Below are 18,913 nucleotides of genomic sequence, written 5' to 3'. Positions count from 1 at the left end.
CTTCTGATGGTCCTTCCTGTCCAGGAGCTCCAGGGTGGAGGGGGGTAGTTTGGGGGTGTGGGGCAGACCTGAACTTGACCCCTTTACAGAATGTTGGGACGGTGGCAGGTGGGTGTATGGGTCTGGTGGGTGCATGGGAGGGGTGTGTGGGGTGGAGGCGGGTGTGACAGGTGATGGGTGTGGGAGCCGCTTCCCAGCAGGCCGGTCAAGGACAGGCAGGCGGGACGAGAACCGGCTCAGGAGGGTGGAGAGGACCTTGGACCCCGCTAGTTGCTTGACCACTGCAGCTCTGATCTGGCCTTGTGTCTGGCTACACCAAGGGTGCCTGGCTGTAAGGCCCAAGGTCCCGTCCCCTTGACTTCTCGCAAGGCAGGAAGGGGCCTTGTGGAGGGGAGCCTGGAATGCCAGCCTTGGACTCAGACAGTGGATGTCTTCCTGCAGACGGTGGGGTCCCCGGGAGATTCTGAGCAGGGATGGTACAGCAGACGCAGGCTGGGGAGAGCAGCCTGGCAGTGTGTGCCCGCCGGCCTTCCGGCAATGGCTCAGGGCGCGGGGAGGGGCTGCGTGGCACCGCGTCAGCTCCCAGCACCCTCCCCCTGCTTAGTGGTGACCTGTGCGGGGCCTGCTGGAGGGCTAGACTCACAGTGGCCTTGCAGGTCCTTCTGCAGAAGGGCTCTGAGCCCCTGAACTGAGATCTAGAGGCGGAGGAGGGGCTGCGGCTCTCCATCGGGGCCGCTGCTGCAGCCTCCTGCTCACCAGCCCTCCTTTCCTTTAATTGTGGAAAATGACCAGCACCCAGTGACCCGCCCATCTTTCTTGCCCCAAGAACACCATCACCACAGACCCCCAAGGGTCAGGCCCCGCCAGGCTGCCCACTCCAGTGGCTCCACCACCTTTCCGAGCTGCGACATGAGGGACCAGCCATGGCAGCACCTCCACTGTCAGCGTCAGCCTGCAAGGCAGCTCCTGCCAAGCCCCTGGATGTGCTGTGCTCTCCAGAGAACATTCCTTAGGCTAAGTGACCATACGCTTTATCACCCCGCATAGGGCTCCTTGTGGAGACAAAGGGGTTAGTAATATAGACTGGGAATGCAGCCGGCAGGTGTCGACGGGGCAGAGTCACTTACCTCTGCCAACCTTGAAAATAAAATACCCAGTCAGTTATTTTACCAGCAAGACAAGTTCATTCATGAACAGTGGAGGAATTGCAGTTCGGGACGTGCAAGCTATGGCAAAACCATGAGCAAGTCTAGTAAACAAAGGAGAGGAACTTTATAGAGTAAAAGGGAGGAAGGTGGGAGGGGCAGCTTTGAAAGTCCATTATAGGAAAGCCGCGGTTAAGGGTGGTGATGGTTTCTCATTGGCTGAGCAGTGGAGGCTTCTCATTGGCTGGGCTATTGCCGGGTGAAGAGAAAAGCTTCCTCCTGCTGGGGAAGTAGTGACCTTCCTGTTGGAGACGCAAAGTACTCTTTTCCTGTATGGGGCCTGCAGTCTCCCAACTGCATGAGAAGTCCCCTTCAAGGCTTCCCAACTCTGTTTTATTTTATTTTTAATTTTGTTTCTGTGTGTCTGCTTTTTTTGTTGTTGTTGTTTTGTGTTTTTGTTTTTTTTGGCCACACCATGGTGCGTATGGGATCTTAGTTCTCCAACCAGGGATTGAACCTGTGCCCTCGGCAGTGAACTTTTGGGGAATTCCCCCCAACTCTATTTTTTGTTGTTGTTAATTTTTTTTAAATTTATTTTTGACTGCATCGGGTCTTTGTTTGCTGTATGCGGGCTTCCTCTAGTTGCGGCGAGCGGGGGCTACTCTTCATTGCGATGCGCGGGCTTCTCACTGCGGTGGCTTCTCTTGTTGTGGTGCACAGGCTTAGCTGTTCCCCACGGCATGTGGGATCTTCCCGGACCAGGGATTGAACCCGTGTCCCCTGCATTGGCAGGCGGATTCTTAACCACTGGGCCACCAGGGAAGTCCCAACGCTATTTTAAATGAGGTTTCCCTTTGTTAGTTTTCACATGTCCCAACACGCCTCGGCCTGCATCTCAGCCCAGTGACCATGAATGAGGGTGTGAGTGGTCACCGTGGAATCGCTTCCTGCTGTCATGCTACTCATCACCAGCAGCAGGGTCCACGCTGTCTTCGCACAGGTTGGGAATCCAGTTCCAAAATCCTTTCCTGATGGTCTGCCTTCTGGAAGGGTTATACTGGATCTGCCGGCCTCGGCCGGGGCTCCCCAGAGCACAGAGCCTGCAGGGACGGGTGGAGGCATGCGGGACTGCCCCTACAGCTGGTGCAGCTCCTGGCCTTCTGCTCAGTGATGCAGGTTGTCTCTGGGCTGCCCTGTGAACAGCTCCACTTGGAGCAAGCGGACCCCGGGTGAAACCCGGACCCTTCTTTCTCAGTTCTCTTATTGCCCAGCTGTTGGCCCTTGGGAGGCTGGAGGGGGCCCACTCCCCAGGGTGGGGGCTTCCTCTGAGTCTGGATGTGGGGTCCATGCAGCAGAGCTGTATGGTTCACCCGCCCCAGACCTTCTGCAAGGCCGGCTTGGCCAATGCAGGTAGAGGAGGCTGCAGCAGTGCCGCTCTGGGCTGTCCCCCACTGTTCATGTGTTAAAGCCCTTACCCTCCAGGTGATGGTGTTAGGAGGTAGGCCTTAGGGAAGTGATCAGGCCATGAGGGTGGAGTGCCTGTGATGGGATTAATGCCTTTATAGGAAGAGACATGAGTGAGCTTTTGTCCTCTCTGTCTGCTCTCTGCCATCTGAGAAGACAGCCATCTGCAAACTAGGAAGAGGGTGCTCACCAGACCAGGGATCTGTCCCCACCTTGATCTCGGAATGCCAGGCTCCAGAACTGTGAGAAATAAACATTTGCCGTCTACGTCCCCCAGTCCATGGTATCTGTCATAGCAACCTGAGCCGACAAGATAAGAGGCGTCCAGCGCTCTCTGCTGGCTCAGAGCACAGGTAGGGCCGAGCGAATCTAAACCCCACATGGAAGACCCTACGTCCGCCCTGTTAACTGCTACGCCAATAATACTACAGACTGGTGGCTCAGAAACAACAGAAATTTATTTCGTGCACGTCGGAGGCTAGCAGTCCAAGATTCAAGTGTGGGCAAATTCAGTGTCTGGTGAGGACTTGCTTCCTTGTTCACAGACGGGTGTCTTTGGTCTGTGTTCTCACATGGCCCATCAGGTGAGGGAGCACTCTGGGGTCTCTTACAAGAGCACTAATCACGTTCATGGGTCTCCACTCTTATGACCTCATCACCTCCAAATACCATCACATTGGGGAATAGGCTTCAACATGTGAAGTTGTTGGGGGGACACAGTCCGTAGCTGTGCTGTTGTAGAGACCGTTGGCCCCAATGCCCGAGAGCTCCCCACTACCTGCCCTCAGCAGAGCACGGCAGCCCTTCTGATGGCCAGCACACTTCTGCCAACACAGGTCCGCATCCCCAGATGCTATCGAGCTATTTCATTTGCAAACATAAGGGGAAGATGCATCCTGACAACATGTCAGGTAGTGAGAAATTTGTCCTCCGCTGCCCTTTTGGGAGCACTGAAGGGAATATGAAGCATAACTGAAGATTTTCTGATTTTTCACAGTCAGCCGAGGGGCTGGAAGTGTGATGGCTGGTGATTTAATATACAACAATATACAATTTAATATACAACCCAGCAGGCTCCAGCCAGGTTTGGGTGCCGGCTGCATAACTGAAAGTCAAGGCCTGACTAGTCAGGAGCCCTGGGCTTGATTTTCCCCACACTTAGCTTGTACAATAAATGCCCAGCAGACTGTTTCCTGAAAATACTCTGGCCGGTCACTATGACTAACGGGAATGGGACTTCCCGAGTAGGGACCGCTGAGGAAGAAGACAGCTGGAGGGGAGGAGAGCCAGCCCTGGACGGCCTCCCCGGGCACAAGGCCCAGGGTCTGGACAGGTGGGAGGGGAGCAGGCGCCCTGGGGACCACCAGGGCAGCCTGGGTCGTGCTGGGCACCTGCCAGGCCTGCCTGGCCTCTGCTCCCTGTTGGGGGACTAGGGGGAGGCTGTGATCCGCGGGGGACACCACACTCCCTTCCGCAAAAATAAAGCGATTTCTTGGTGGAATGCGGTCTGATGATCATCAAGGTCGCGGAAGGCAGTCGAGAGGAGGGGGCGGGGTCCTCGAGACGCGGGGCGCGGAGGAAGTCTCAACGCACCTCCCGGGACCGGGGGGGCGGGGTGGGCGCGGGAGAGAACCCGGTGCGGGAGGGGATACGGGCCGACGGCGCATGACGTCCACAGCCAGAGCAGGACCCGCCACGTCTCCCGGGTAGCGGAAGTCCCGCCCCTGTCCGGGGGTCCCCGCCCTTCAAGATCCGCCCCCTCAAGATCCGTCTCTCGTCTCCTTCTTCCCTTGTCCCGTGGAAGCGCCGCCCCCCATCCCGTCCACTGGACTCCCCGTCACAGCTCCATAGACCAAGCACTCCGGCCCCGTGCTGAGAGCCTCCCACGACCTTGGAGGCCACGATTCCGCCCCACCTCCCTCCTGGAGGTCCCGCTCCTCTCACGGCCCCGCCCCCAGGAGGTCCCATTCCTCCCTCGACCCCGCCCCATCAGCCCCTCCCCTACCAGGCCCCGCCCCCTCACCGGTCCCGCCACAGATGGCCCCGCCCCCTAGAGATACCTACCCGTCCACGGCCCCGCCCGCATTGGCCCCGCCCCCGAACAGCCCCTTAGGCCCCGCCCACGCTCTGGTTTCGCCCCACCTCCCATCGACCCCGCCCCTCTCTGCGGCCCCGCCCTCTCCCGGCCCCGCCCCTCGGCCCTGGGAGACAGCGGAGGCGACCGTTGGGCGCGCGGGCGGAGCGGATCGCGGCCGGAGAGCGAGCGGCCGGTAGGTTGCGGGCCGGGCGCTGGCCGCCCCGCCTCCGCTTTCTTTCTTCTCTGGGCGCGCGCTCGCGCCCTCCGCGGTCCGCCCCGCCCAGCGGAGCGGAGGGTGCTGGGGGCGGCCGGCTCCTCAGGGTCGGGGCCGCCCGGCCGCCGCCGCCCTCCTTTTGTTCCCGGGCCCGACTCCGGCCGGGTTGTGGGGCCGCCGCGGGGCCGGCCCTTGGCGGGACAGGAGGGCCGGGGGTCGGGGCCGGCCTGAGCCGCGGGCCTGCAGTGCCCACCGCGTTCGCTCGGACGGCGGCCGAGCCCGCGCGCCCCGGGCCGAGTCCGCACGGCTCCCGAGTTTCCTGTCCGATCTCACGGGCGGCCGCATTGTTTGGCCAGAGGCCGCCTCCAGAGACCCCAACTCTGGAAATCCACTGCAGCAACGCAGTGCATTGCCGTGCCGGCTTCCCGGTGCAGGCTCCGTGCTGCAGCTCAGGGGTGGAGGGGTGAGACTGGGAGGCCCAGAGTTGTGGGTGTAGACAGAGCGGCCCAGAGTTGTGGGTGTAGACAGAGTGGTCGAGTTGTGGGTGTAGACAGAGTGGTCCCGAGTTGTGGGTGTAGACAGAGAGCAGCCCAGAGTTTTGGATGTAGACAGTAGTCCAGAGTTGTGAGTGTAGACAGAGTGGCCCAGAGTTGTGAGTGTAGACAGAGCGGCCCAGAGTTGTGGGTGTAGACAGAGCGGCCCAGAGTTGTGAGTGTAGACAGCATCCCAGAGTTGTGAGTGTAGACAGCATCCCAGAGTTGTGAGTGTAGACAGAGCGGCCCAGAGTTGTGAGTGTAGACAGCATCCCAGAGTTGTGAGTGTAGACAGAGCGGCCCAGAGTTGTGAGTGTAGACAGAGCGGCCCAGAGTTGTGAGTGTAGACAGCATCCCAGAGTTGTGAGTGTAGACAGAGCGGCCCAGAGTTGTGAGTGTAGACAGCATCCCAGAGTTGTGAGTGTAGGCAGAGTGGCCCAGAGTTGTGAGTGTAGACAGAGCCCTTGGGCAGGCGACCACCCTCTCTGTGCCTTAGTTTCCCCATTGCTGGGTTGGGTGTGTAACGGGACCTGCCTGTGAGGCTGCTCAGGGTTGTGGGTGGACCTGCGTGGTCAGTGTCCGGTACTTTCACGTGCTGTGATGGGAAGGGCCCTTGTGAGGCCGGGGGACCTGCAGGCGGGACAGTGAGGCCTGCGGGCAAGGCGCCGCTTCCCCAGAGACCCCCCCAGCACCCAGGTCTGAGACAGGAGCCCAAGTAGGCAGTGGGGAGAGGGCGGTGAGTAGAGAGAATATGTTTAAAGTTTAACTTTAGAAACATAGTGGTCACAGCGTGAGGTTTCATCAGAACGCCTTCCGACCCAGTGGTCTTGAGGCCTAGAGATAACGGGCACGAGGTGGCCGGCACAGGACCTGGGCTTCAGGGATGCTCAGATGGGGACAGCCCATCGCTGAGGCGCCCACAGCCAAGGCGCTGGGTGACCGCCTGTGGGCTGGGATGGGCAGAGGAGGACCTGGGCTGGACGGACGTGTGGAGCTGACCTGTGGGCGGGTGCTGGGTGGCAGTGTCCTGCGCAGGGTCAGGAGGTGAGAGGCGGGCACTGCGTGGGCCTGCGCAGCCGAGAGGAGGGGGCCTGGACACTGCTGCGCCCCAGGGTCAAGGGCAGCCCTTCTTCCCCCTCGTTCTAGAAGGAGGGCATCTGAGAGGAAGGGGCCAGTGGCCAGGCAGAGGACAGCTGCGGGCTGGGAGGCCGGGACCAGTGTGGCCCTGGCGGAGGGGCCGGCCGGCCGGGAGGCGGGGGAGGTGAGGGCGGTCAAGGCTGGCTGCCCAGTGGAAGGAGTGGCCCGTGCCGCCCACCCGCAGAGGTGATAGCATGTTCACGTTCTGATTATATTGTGTTTTGACACTTGTCTTTGTCTGAAACGGGCCAAGCAAAAGGGTCAGGATGAAGGAGAAAACAGTGTGTTAGTGAAGACTTAACACATGCTGTGTAGCAAGTACACAAAACACAACGAAGCCAGGGCGTCTTACATTTTCTTTGGTGGAGTTCCCATAAACCTTTTACTTTCTAGTTAGCACGTGTATGTGTTTCCCGTGACCGCTGTAACAAATTACCACCAGCTTAGTGGCTTAAAGGGCAGAAATGTACCCCTCGCAGTTCTGGAGGCTGTCCCACATGCCTCGGCCCTGGGCCCCGTGTCACACTGCCCTGGCGCCCCTGCTTCCGTCCTTGTGTCCTGTCTTCACACCTCCCTCTGCCTCCCTCCCGTGAGGACACCTGTGGTCACACCTGCGTGTGGAACCCAGGGTCCTCTCCCAGCAAGGGCTCTTTAAAGTAATCCCACCTGCCAAGTCCCTGTTGCTTATGAGGTGACATTCACAGTTCCAGGACCTCGGACCCGATGTCGTTGCGGACCACCCTGACTACTTTTGGAAGGACTGTGGTCCTTCCCGTCCTGGGCTGGGGAGCAGCCATCTCGTACACCTTCCCTGACTGGGCGCTGCCGCTCCTGCATCCAGAAGGGCCTCGCGGTGTCCCCTGCTGTGCGCCGGAGGAGAGGCCGCAGCTGTCCCGGGAGAGAAGATGAGCTTTGCTTGGGGTTCAAGTCTGGCAGATCACTCGTTTTTACTTTTGGGGGTGGTGGTTACCAGCTCCTTTGGCCATCTGACAAGAGCTGTAGTCAGTCCTCAGAAGTACACTTAACCCACGTGCACGTGCAATTTTAATACAGACACAAGTTTACCTGCGGTTTTTGGGGGTTCACCAGATTCATCCCCGAGATCATGTACTCCAGGCAAGTAAAATGCCTAGTTTGTCCTTTCTGCTTTCTTTGCTCTCTTTTCCTGTGGCCTTACTGTCCCCAACCCGTCCCCAACCCTGTAATCAGGTGATATCCCGATGTGTCTCCTTCCTTGGTTTTTTTTTTACACACACCATGCTGCACCATTTTTGTCCCTTGACAGTGGCCATCCTTTTAGGACACCAGATGAAGAGCTAAGCCTACTGATTAAAGAATCAGACAGCAGGCACTCTCCTGTCCTGCTTGTCCCCATCTCCAAGGGGCAGTCATCTCAGGCATCCTATTTTCTCAGGCATTTACTGCCCATTTAAGCTGCTAGTCTTAAAATGTGTGTATTTGATTTCTCTCGAAGGTGCGAGGGAGGGCTGGCTCTCCCCTCCGCTGCACCACTGCTTCCTCTCCCTCCATTTCCCAACTTCATCACATCACCTTCTTTTGGTTAGACTAGTGTCCGCTGCTCACATGTTTGTTGCTGAACCACACGGTACCTGAGCACAACTCCTTTCTCACTCAACCCTGTCGCTCTCCTGTCAACCTCTCTCTCCTCACCCCAGCACGTGCCCTGCCACACCCCTCTTGTGGTGGCCCTTGTTGAGGACTTCGCTCCTGGCACCCTGCTTCCTGCCCCACTCTGTCCTGGTCCCCATGGGACCTGCACGCCTGCGCCCCCATGTCCCCACGCTCGGGACCTCTATTCTCTGTCTGGGCTCGCTCCTTGTTCTGTTGAGTGCATATTCATGATAACTAAGAAACATTAGGTAGATTTTTCTTTTGCCCCTGATTCTGAAAGTATCTTTGTTTCACTCTTCAGTTAACTTTTAGTTTAGCTGGGTATAGAATTCTACTGAAAAGTGTTTTCTCAGAACTTTGAAGATGTTGCATCATTGTGTGTAGTTTCCGGCACTGGTGGAAGCTGATGCCATGGTGACTTCAGGTCTCTGTGTGTGATCTGGCCCCACAGGAGCTTCTCTTGTTCCCCATGTTCTGATCTATCAGTTGATGACGTACGTTCTCATCACTGTCCTGGGCCAGGTGGCCCCCTTCAGCCTAGGCCTGACGTTTTGTGTTATTCTTAGTTTCCTTTCCTTCATGCTTGTGTCTCTCTGGAACCCCTTTTATTTGGAGGCTAGAACTCCTGGGCTGACCTTCTAATCCCTGATCTTCCTTCTCCTCTTATTGATCTCTTTGATGTTTGGTCTGCCCTTGGGAGATTGCTTTGCATTGTCTTCTGACACTTCTGTTAATTGTTTTATTTCTGTTATCCCTTTTATTGTTCAATAGTTCTTTTTTATTTCGATTTTCCTTTTCTGTTTATCTCTTAGAAGGTAATAATTAAGGATACTTTGAGTTTTTATTGTCTTTTTTTTTTAATGGTACAGTTACTTTTTTTTTTAAATTTTATTTATTTATTTATTTACTTTTGGCTGTGTTGCGTCTTCATTTCTGTGCCAGGGCTTTCCCTAGTTGTGGCGAGCGGGGCCACTCTTCATTGCGCGCGGGCCTCTCACTATCGCGGTCTCTCTTGTTGCGGAGCACAGGCTCCAGATGCGCAGGCTCAGTAGTTGTGGCTCACGGGCCTAGTTGCTCCGCGGCATGTGGGATCCTCCCAGACCGGGGCTCAAACCCGTGTCGCCTGCATTAGCAGGCAGATTCTCAACCACTGCGCCACCAGGGAAGCCCTATTCTGTTTTCTTATCTTTCTTTTTCCCCCCTATTTTTTACTAGACTATATCCTTCATGAGAACAAGAATTTTTTTTTTAAATAAATTTATTTATTTTGGGCCATGTTGGGTCTTTGTTGCTACGTGCTGGCTTTCTTTAGTTGCAGTGAGCGGGGGCTACTCTTCGTTGTGGTGCACGGGGTTTTCATTGCGGTGGCTTCTCTTGTTGCGGAGCATGGGCTCTAGGCACGCGGGCTTCAGTAGCTGTGGTTCACGGGCTCTAGAGCGCAGGCTCGTTAGTCGTGGTGCACGGGCTTAGTTGCTCTGCGGCATGTGGGATCTTCCCAGACCAGGGCTTGAACCCCTGTCCCCTGCGTTGGCAGGTGGATTCTTAACCACTGCACCACCAGGGAAGTCCCTTGAGAGCAAGGATTTTTTTTTTTTTCCCTCAGTATTATTCATGGCCGAATTCAAACACCTAAAATTGTGCCTGGCACATGGAAGGAACACTGTATGGTGTTCAGATCTCCTATATTACTGATTTTGGGGGTGGGTGGGTAGGGATTCTGGTCATTGTAATAATTGTTGAGAAAAGTGTTAAAATCTCCAACGTTGACTGTGGATTGTGTATTCCTGCCTTGAGTTCTTTCAGGTTTTGCTTTCTGTATCTGAAGCCCTGTTATTAGGCTTGTACACTTTAGGGACGATTTGTTTTCCTGATGAGCAGAGCTTTTGTTTTGAAGCCCATTTACCTGACACTGATGCACACCCCTAGCTGTCTCACGTTTACTGTCTGCACCTTATGGCTTTTCCATCCATTTACTCTCAGCCTGTTTGTATGCTGACATTCAAAGTTAGCTTCTCATAAAGCCCATTTCATACTTTCTGCTTTTGAATGTGAGTGTTGTTTTCCTTTTCCATTTCTAGTGTTTTAACTTCCCCCAAATTGAAAGTTTTTATTAGCTAATAAATAAACAAATAATAAACACAAACTTTTCCAAAGCAGTTTTGGGGGGGAAGGGGCATAAATAATATTTGGAACACTCTTAATACCAATTTTTAGAAAGTGTTCATTATAGAAATTATTTGAATAGATACAGAGTAAACAGAAGAATATAGTGAACGCCCAGGTACTGTCACTCACCTGTGACGACTGTGGACGTCCGGGCCTGTTAGACTCCGCTTGACTCCACCCGCTCCTCACTCCTCTTTTGTCGTAGCTTTTCATTTCCGTTCCACGTGCCTATTAATAGGGCTGATTTGTGTCTCCACTTGTCTTCTGTTTGTCCTAGTTTTTGGTGGTGTTGCTGTTTTTCCTTTCCTGTCTTGTTTTGGGTTAATTGAATGTATGCATATATGTGTGTACATACACAAAGGTGTGTACATGTTTGTATCTATGTATTGCATGTACCAGATGTGTATTTATCTGTAGTAAATATACACACCTATTTTCTAGTATTCCATCTTAATTCCTGGCTTGGCTTTTTGACTGTACCTCTTTGCATTATTTTTTAGTAGTCTAAAATATGTATACTAACTTACTGCAGCCTGTTTAGAGTTAATTGTGTAACACTTTAGAAAAAGTGTTAAGAATTTTATAATAGTAATAAAAGTTCCATTTATCCCCCCTTTGAGCTATTTGCTGTCATTCGTCTTGTATCTACATATGTTATAAACCATACAACACACTGTTATAATTTTTGCTTTAAAAAGTCATACGTATTTTAAAGAAATTAAGAGAAGGAAAATAATATGTCACGACATTTACCCGCATATTCACCATTTCTGTTTGCTTCGTTCCCTCTTGTAGATTTGAGTTTCCATCTGGTGTCCTTTCTCTTCAGCTTGAAACACCTCCTTTAGCATTTCTTGCCTGTTGGTGACAGATTCTCCCAATTTTGGTTTATCTGAACTGTCTTCATTTCCCTTCAGTTTTAAGGGATCTTTGTGCTGGCTGTAGAATTCCGGTTTCTCCTTCCCAGCCCTCTGGTTCGCTTTGTCTTCCGGCTGCCGTTGTGTAGATGTCAGCCTCGCCATCGCTGCCTTGTCCCCATGTGTCACGTGGCGTCTTCGCCTTTGACTTCCAGCACTTGGACTGTGATGTGCGTATGAGGGTTTTCTTTGTATTTATCCTGCTCAGGGTTTGTGGAGCTTCTTGGATAAATAAATTGATAATTTTTTTACCAAATTTGGGGAACATGTGGTCATTGTTTGTGCAGATATTTTTTCTGCCCCGTTTGTTCTCCTCTCCCTCTGGTGCTCCTATTACATGTACGGTTGGTGTTTGTTATTGTCCCACAGGGCATTTAGGCCCTGTTCTAATTTAAAATTTTTTTTCTCTTTCTCATCTCCTTTTCTTCCATCTCCAGTCTAAATTAAGTCCATTTCATTTGATGAGTTTAAGAATTTCAGTTACTGTAGTTTTTATTTCTAGAGTTTCCACTGGCTTCTTTCCTATAGTTTCCATTTCTCTACTGAGATAGGCCACCTGTTTGTTTGACTGTATCTTCCATTAAATCCTTGAGCACACTATATTAGCTGCCTTAAAGTTCTGATCTGCTAATTTCAACTCCTAGGTTACCTCAGGATCAGTTCCCACTGGCTTCTGTGTCTCTTGACTGTGGGCCGCACCTTCCTGTTTCTGTGAACATCTAGTAACATTTGACTGTGCTCCACTAGCGGTTGTTTTCTCTGAAGAGTGTTGACTCGTCGGGACTCACACTGACCTCTCTGCATCACGTCTGCTGCTGTGCCTGGACTCTGGCTTCCTCCTGGGAGGCTCTGTGTGCACAGGCTGCTCGGGGGCTGGCCGAGGGCCTGGGCAGAGTTTACCGGCAGATTTCAGGGCTTCCTCTCTCCCCAGCTACCTCCTGTCTGAGACACTGAGATGTTCCCCTCACTTTACAGCCACCTGCCATGCCCAGACTCCATCCTGTGACTAGAAGCTGGGGGATTGCAGCTTCCACCTGAGCTCCAGACGTGTACAAACACACACCTTACCCAGCGCAACCCTCTTCTTACAGAGGATAACTCCCCTCCGGTTTCTGCCTGCTTTCGTAGCTCTTCAAAGAGCTGGTTTTATATTTTGGACCTGGTCGGAACTTGGTTCAGCAGCACAGGCGGATGCATGAGGCTTTCACTTCACTGACGGACCTCCTGGCACTTTGGTTAGTAGCCAGGCGTTGACCTTTGGGGTTTCCTTGTTTCTCGTCTAGAGAATCAAGTAATTGGGGAGTGAGCCACTCCAGCCTAGGAGAAAGCTCTTCCTTACCAAGTCCTGGATGAGATGAAGTCCAGGGCGGCGCTTCTAGGATGCCTTCTTAGACACACAAAGCAGTGTGGGGAGCGTGTTGGCCGGTGTGCACCCCTCGCTGCGTCCGTCCAACGTGAGCCACCGAGGGGTGAGGATGAGGGTTTTGTCCGCTGACCTCTGGTCGGGGGGCGGTCCTGCTGGTGCGGGTTCCCTCGACGCAGGGCTCTGTTTGGTACCTGCTCTTCACCCCACCCCGGTGTCTAGCTCGACCTCGGCAGACTGCTTTTCTATGCCAGTTTCTGTCTGTAACATAGGGTTAATGATAAGGCTGTTGTGAGGATGAGCTAGAATAACGAGTGTGAAGTGCTGGGGACTGTGTGGCCCGCAGGATGTTCCTGGTGCTGTTAGCGTGGCTGCTGTGAGTGGACGTGCGCCGGTGGGCACCTCCGCGTCCAGCCCCTACTGCGGGCCAGCCTGTGGCTCTGCGGCTCGTGAGTGCAGTCCCGAGGAGCCCGGCCTGGTACACACTTTACCTGGAGGCATTTGGGCAGCGTGAGGTGCCCAGACCGCCCGCTCCCCAGAGCCCCATCCCTAGTGGCCTGGAGCCCGGCCAGGAGCGTGCACCTAGCGTTTCACAGCCAGTCCACTCTGCACCGTGAGGGTGGGGCGGCCGGGCCCGGGCTGGGGGGCTCCTGGGCCCACCTTGTGTGAGTTTCCTGGGGCCGTGGAACAAAGCACTGCCAACTGGGGGGCTTACACCAGCGGGGATTTATTCTCGCTGTTCTGGAGGCGGATGTCCGCATCAAGGTGTGGGCAGGGCCCGGCTGGGCTCCCCCTGGGGGCCTCCGTTGTTGGGAGATCCTTCCCACCTCTTCCGGCTCCTGGTGGCTGCTTGAGGCCCCTACGCTCCTGTCTCTGCCTCCGTCTTCACGTGGCCTCCCCTGTGTCTCAGCTTCCCTCTGCCTCCCTCTTATAGGACACTTGTGATGGCATTTAGGGCCCCCTGGGTAACCCAGCACTGTCTCCTCATCTGAGAATTCTTCACACAAGCCCATCTGCAAAGACCCTTTTTCCAAATAAGGTCACATTTGCAGGTTCTGGGCATTAGGACCTGATGTCCTTGGGGCCACCATGCAGCCCACCACACCCTGCCTGGACCTGGAAGGTGAGGAGCCCTGTGGGATCATGGGCAGGGGATGCGCCTCCTGCCACGTGGCCTGCTCTGGCCATGCGTCCTGCGTTGATTTCTGAGGGCTCTGCCCGCCGCCCGCCCGTGTGCAGGCTGAGCCCGTGTGCAGGCTGAGGCGGGTACTGGGACTCTGTGCGCTTGCAGATTTCTGTCTCCCTGAGAGTGACTGAGAGAGACGCCGAGCACAGAAAGGTTCCCGTCTGCCCCACTGAAAAAGACAATAAGGGCAGTGCAACACCCTGTGGCTTCCTCCTCTTGACTCCTGTAGCGAATGACCAGATTTGTACGTGGCGGGATGTTCTGTAGGAGGCCTGAGAAAAGACCCACTTCTTGGAGAGGAGAGTGGTTCTCCGCCGGTGCCGGCTTGGGGTGAGCGAGGAGGCGGGGACCAGGCAGCCAGGTGGGCGGAGGGTCTGGCTGTGCCTCCTGTCCTGGGCCGCCGGGAGGGTGGCGGGACAGCCAGGTTCCAGCGGGGGGCTGCTGCCTCAGGACTGGGGGGCTGTCCCTTCATAGATAGATTCACCGGATAAAAACTGCTGTGCGATATTTGGGACACAGTTATACTAAAAAGTCATTCGTCTTTTATCTGAAATTCAGGTTTAACCGAGTGGCCTTCCTTTTCATTTGCTACATCCAGCAACTTTATTTATAGTTCCCCCCTGCCCAGGTTTAAAAACCACAAACAGAAATAAATACCAAGCAGAGCTGAAAAGGGCAAGTCAAATAGCAACAGGAATGGAAAATTAAGACGGTTTAACCTTCAGTATTTCAATTTGTAGAATTTGTTTCTGGAATCAAAACTAGCCCCGCAGTTCCATCAGCTGTAGAGCCTGAAACACTGTAGCCCCAGCTTGTCTTGTCTACTTTCTGGAAGCGGTATGGCCGGGCTGGCGCCCAGAGCAAGCCAGGAGCTCGAGGGCTGGGTCTGCCCGCCGATGGCAGGGGTAGGGTGTCACTGCTCTCGGGCCCCTCCGCTCAGCCCTGGCTGCGGGGGGCTGGGTGGGGGCGTGGTAGGGCGCCTGGCCCACCTGAGCTGCTTGGTGTGGTGCTCTGGGCAATAGGGATTTCTGGGGCTTCCGGCCTCTGTGTGTTCTAACCTTGTGGCAGGTGGACCCTGCGCTGACGTTCCTGCCACTCCTTACGGCTGTCTTGTTCCGCTTCCCCTGCCCCCTCAAACCTGCCTCCTGGCCCCTTCTCCCCCACCCCCGACTGTGCACCCACAGTGGCGTGTGGACCACTGCCCAGGGCTGGGAGGGGAGGGGCTGCTGAGCGAATGGCAGGCGTGGCCCAGGTGTGGGTGTCCTCCGCTGGGCTGCCGGGTAGCTGGGGGGTGATGAGGCTTGGGGGAGTTCGAGGGTCTGGTGGGGGGGCTACCTGAGCCAAGGAGCGGCGGAGGGAGGGAGGGGGAGAGGGTAGGTTCAGGGAAGAGCAATTTTTCAAATGGAGTCAGGGCTACCGTTGCCCTCCTGTGGGTCCCTCCAACTTCCGTGTGTGATGGTACTGGCCCGTTGAGCTGTTTTGTCCCCCAGGGTGGTTGGCCCTGGGAGGGCGGGGCCGTCACTGGTCACCTGATCGTAGTTGTCTACCCGGTGCTGCTGTAGAGGCCACTGGGCAGTTATTGAATGAATGAATGAGTGAATGAATGAATGGGCGAGCAGGGAGGTCATGGGTGGTGAAGGTGGACCTGCCCGGGGTGAGCGTTGAGGTTTGGACTGGGACCCTGGGCGGCAGCTGGGGAAGATCCCGGGCTGGAGCAGGGTGGGCTGTGGATGTGCGGCCGGCAGGTGTGAGTAGGGTCTGCTGCAGGTGCTGGCAGCCCAGCCAGCCTCTCCCCTGCCTGTCTCCTGCCCCTGTCTCTGCCGCCATCACGCTGCCATCTCCCACCTGGATGTCCGGCTGCCTGCCTTCTGCCGAGCTCCTCCTTTCCTTAGTTGAGACCTTTCTTAAATTCCTCCCTGTGTAGAAAGGGTTCTTATTGTGATGGGAGTTTAAAAGTTACTTCCAGATGCACCTGCCTCAGTATCTTCGTTATGCCCATCACACTGGAGAGTGATGCAGAGTGGCAGCAGAGGGTCCCTGGTCAGCCAGTGATCAGGCCCCACGTGTGCTCGGGAGACGGTTTTTAGGGACACAGGTGCCTGGTTACAACATAGGTGTCTTTTGTGTCCTCTCAGGCTGCAGGGTCTGTGCCCCTCAGTGCCTGTGTGAGCCTAGCCGGTGTGAAACGATGCTGCCTTCTGCTTGTCGGAGGTCTTATGCCTTTGAAAAAAAATTTTTTTTATTTTTAAAAATTAATTGTTCTATTGAAGTATAGTTGATTTACAACGTTGTGTTTTACACTTTTATTTATTTCTTTTAGATGAGAGAGATCTCACACATTTTTTTCTCTTAACTGGTTATCATTTGGATTTTTCGTGATGTAAACTTTACAAAGGATTAGAGTCACCCAGAAGGATGTAATATAGTAATATTTTTGCACCAGTAAAATGGACCTTTGTAATTTAAAATAGTATCTTTTCTGCTAAATCTAGACTTTCTTCTCCACACTTTGAGAAAAGGAGAAGTGCTGGTGAGGGGGCTGCTTGGTTGAGGCCTGGCGTAGGCAGGGGCACTGGGGACAGAGATAAAATATTCAAGCCGCCCTGCAGGTATCCTGTTCCCACAGGCCCTTCTGTTCTGAGCGCTTCGGGCGCTCGCAGGGGTCCGTGGGTCTCCCTTCCTTGGGGGCAGCCCTCTCCTTCCTCCGCAGCTGAGCTGTACTCGGCCCGTCCCCTAGAGAGAGCTCAGTGCTGTAAAAAGAACACCCCGTGATGTGTTCTCTTGAAAGAAGATGGAGCTAGATGAGTTTTTTTTATTTATTAAGAAAATTTTTTTTCCTTTTTGCATATTTTTAAAAAATTCAGCTGTGCCAGGTCTTAGTTGCGGCATGTGGGATCCTTAGTTGTGGCATGTGAACTCTTAGTTGCAGCATGTGGGATCTAGTTCCCTGACTAGGGATTGAACCTGGGCCCCCTGCATTGGGAATGCGGAGTCTTAGCCACTGGACCACCAGGGAAGTCCCTGGAACTAGATGAGTTTAAAGCTAGTGTTTTAAGCCTTCTTTGCGTGGTAAGTACGACATCGGCAGAGCTGTGTGTCTTCAAGTTCACATTATGTTCGGAATTCCATTTCCTTTTAATGTTATTAGACTGTGAGTAATAATTCAGTATACATTTTCCTGATTTGTTTAAATGTTCTTAAGGTTGCCAGTCTTTCATTTCCCCTCTTTCTTATTTTTTCTCCTCTTTCCATATTACTTGTATTTGTCGTATTTCCTAATTCTAAGAGTTGCTTTGCTGTTTAGTAAGTTCTTGTCTCCATTGCTAGTCGATGGGTGGCTGCCTCGTGATGACCTGACTCTTGCTGAGGCTGACTTGGGAACAGGAAGGGACGTGCCCCCGGAGGCCAGAACCCAGGCATCTGCTCTGTGTCCCTGCAGCCTGGCCTCTTGGTTTCTCTGGGCTTGAAGTGTTAAAACCCTAAGAACTGACATTTTGAAAAAAACCCACGCAAAAATCTCTGCATAATAACAAAATGCTGAGCTGGAACATTTTATATGTGGTACTCTTCTGTTCAGTCCATCATAAATTATTCAACAACCATGCATCCTGATAATTTTAGGGGCTGCTGACCTGCTTCCTAAACTTAGATTAACGTGCCAATTTGGGAGATGAAGCTACCAAGGAATTGAGGTAGACTGTTCGAGAACCAGGTGGATAATTTTTGTTAGCAGAAATGCTTCAGGGGAGGCCAGTTTCTGCACAGGCATTTGCTCGTGTGCTAGTAGTAAAAAGTGTGGTTAAGAGCCCAAACTGAAACTGGTCAGCCTGAGTTTGAATCCTTACTCTGTCTTCGGACATGGTTGTAGGCGAGATGCCTGAGCCTCGGTTGCTTCATTTGTCAAACGGGACTCTGTTATATTTAGCTTGCGAGACTGATTGATTAGGTGGTCATCCAAAAGTAGTCATTTTCATTAGCCAGTTTTTCCCATTCCTGGTCAGTTTACCTCTGATTTATGCAGCATGATTTCCTTAATCACCTCATCACAGATTAGATTTGAGGGAAAAATACTTAATCATGCATTGCTGCTTAGAAATAGGTAGAGCGCTGTATTGTGTATATTTACAGCAGGAGTGGTGACAAATCAAGTGACAACATTCATATTTTGGATCCCGCGGTGCATGAGTTATTGCTGCCATGTAACAGGTCAGCCCCTGGAGCGACAGTGTTTTCTGCGTCCCCGTTCCTGTGGTCAGGACCCCGGGTGTGGCTCAGCCGGGTCCTCGGTTCCAGGTCTCACACAGGTTGTGATCAGGGTGCAGCGGGTGAGGAGCCACTCCTAAGCTCACTGTCGTAGCAGTTGGTGGCCTCAGAAGATCCCCTTCCAAGGTCACAGTGTGACTGGTGGCAGGCCGCACGACCTTGCTGGCTGGTGGCCGGAGACGTTGCTCTTTGCCATGTGGGCTGCCTCTCAGGGCAGCTCACAGCCTGGCCGCTGACCTCCCTCAGAGCGAGGCGGGCAGGGAGGCAGTCTTTGGGTAGCCTGTCTTGGCAGCGACATCTCATCCCTTTTGCCGTATTCAGTTTATCTGAAGCGAGGCACCAGGTGGAGCCTGCACTCAGGGGCTGCCAAGGGCGGGACGGCTTGGGGGCAGGACCCTTGGGGCCGTCTCAGAGGCTGCCTATCTGTGTCCAGCCCACGGCCCCAGTGGTTCACGTCCCTCGCACGTACAAAACACACCGCCCCCAAGACCCCTCCACGATGGCATCAGCTGAGAGTCCAGAAGGCCGTCATCCGGACGGGCTCCAGGTGTGGGTGAGGGTCCCCGGCTGTAGTTGCTTGAGTACAGCTCTGGGGGTGCCCTTCGTCTCCGTCTGTAGACCGGAACTGAAGACCAGCTATCAGCCCCTCCCCAGAGCAGTGGTGCAGCGTTGGGACAGGCATAGGGTAACCCCTGTAGACGCTCCTCAAAAGGGAGGGGAAGGGAAGGCGTAAGGGGTCACAGGCACACAGCAGCTCTGTAATCCAGCCTGGAAAATGCTGGAAATCGCTTCATTGGGTCTGAAGATTTGGGGGTA

At 54.1% G+C, this 18,913-nt stretch overlaps 1 protein-coding gene across 1 annotated transcript in view; it reads left to right on the top strand.

Moving 5' to 3' along the window:
* Positions 1 to 4,782: 4,782 nt before the first annotated feature.
* Positions 4,783 to 18,913, top strand: part of RGS12 (regulator of G protein signaling 12) — a 119,184-nt gene continuing 105,053 nt past the window's right edge. Inside the window, exon 1 of the mRNA XM_004265215.4 lies at positions 4,783 to 4,879. The gene's annotated coding sequence lies outside the window, so the exon portion shown is untranslated. The remainder of the gene's footprint in view (positions 4,880 to 18,913) is intronic.

The sequence above is a fragment of the Orcinus orca genome, chromosome 4 (assembly GCF_937001465.1).
Source record: "Orcinus orca chromosome 4, mOrcOrc1.1, whole genome shotgun sequence".
NCBI classification, from domain to species: Eukaryota; Metazoa; Chordata; class Mammalia; order Artiodactyla; family Delphinidae; genus Orcinus; species Orcinus orca.
The sequence above is the reverse complement of the archived record's forward strand: the minus strand, read 5'-3'. Positions and strand labels throughout refer to the sequence as shown.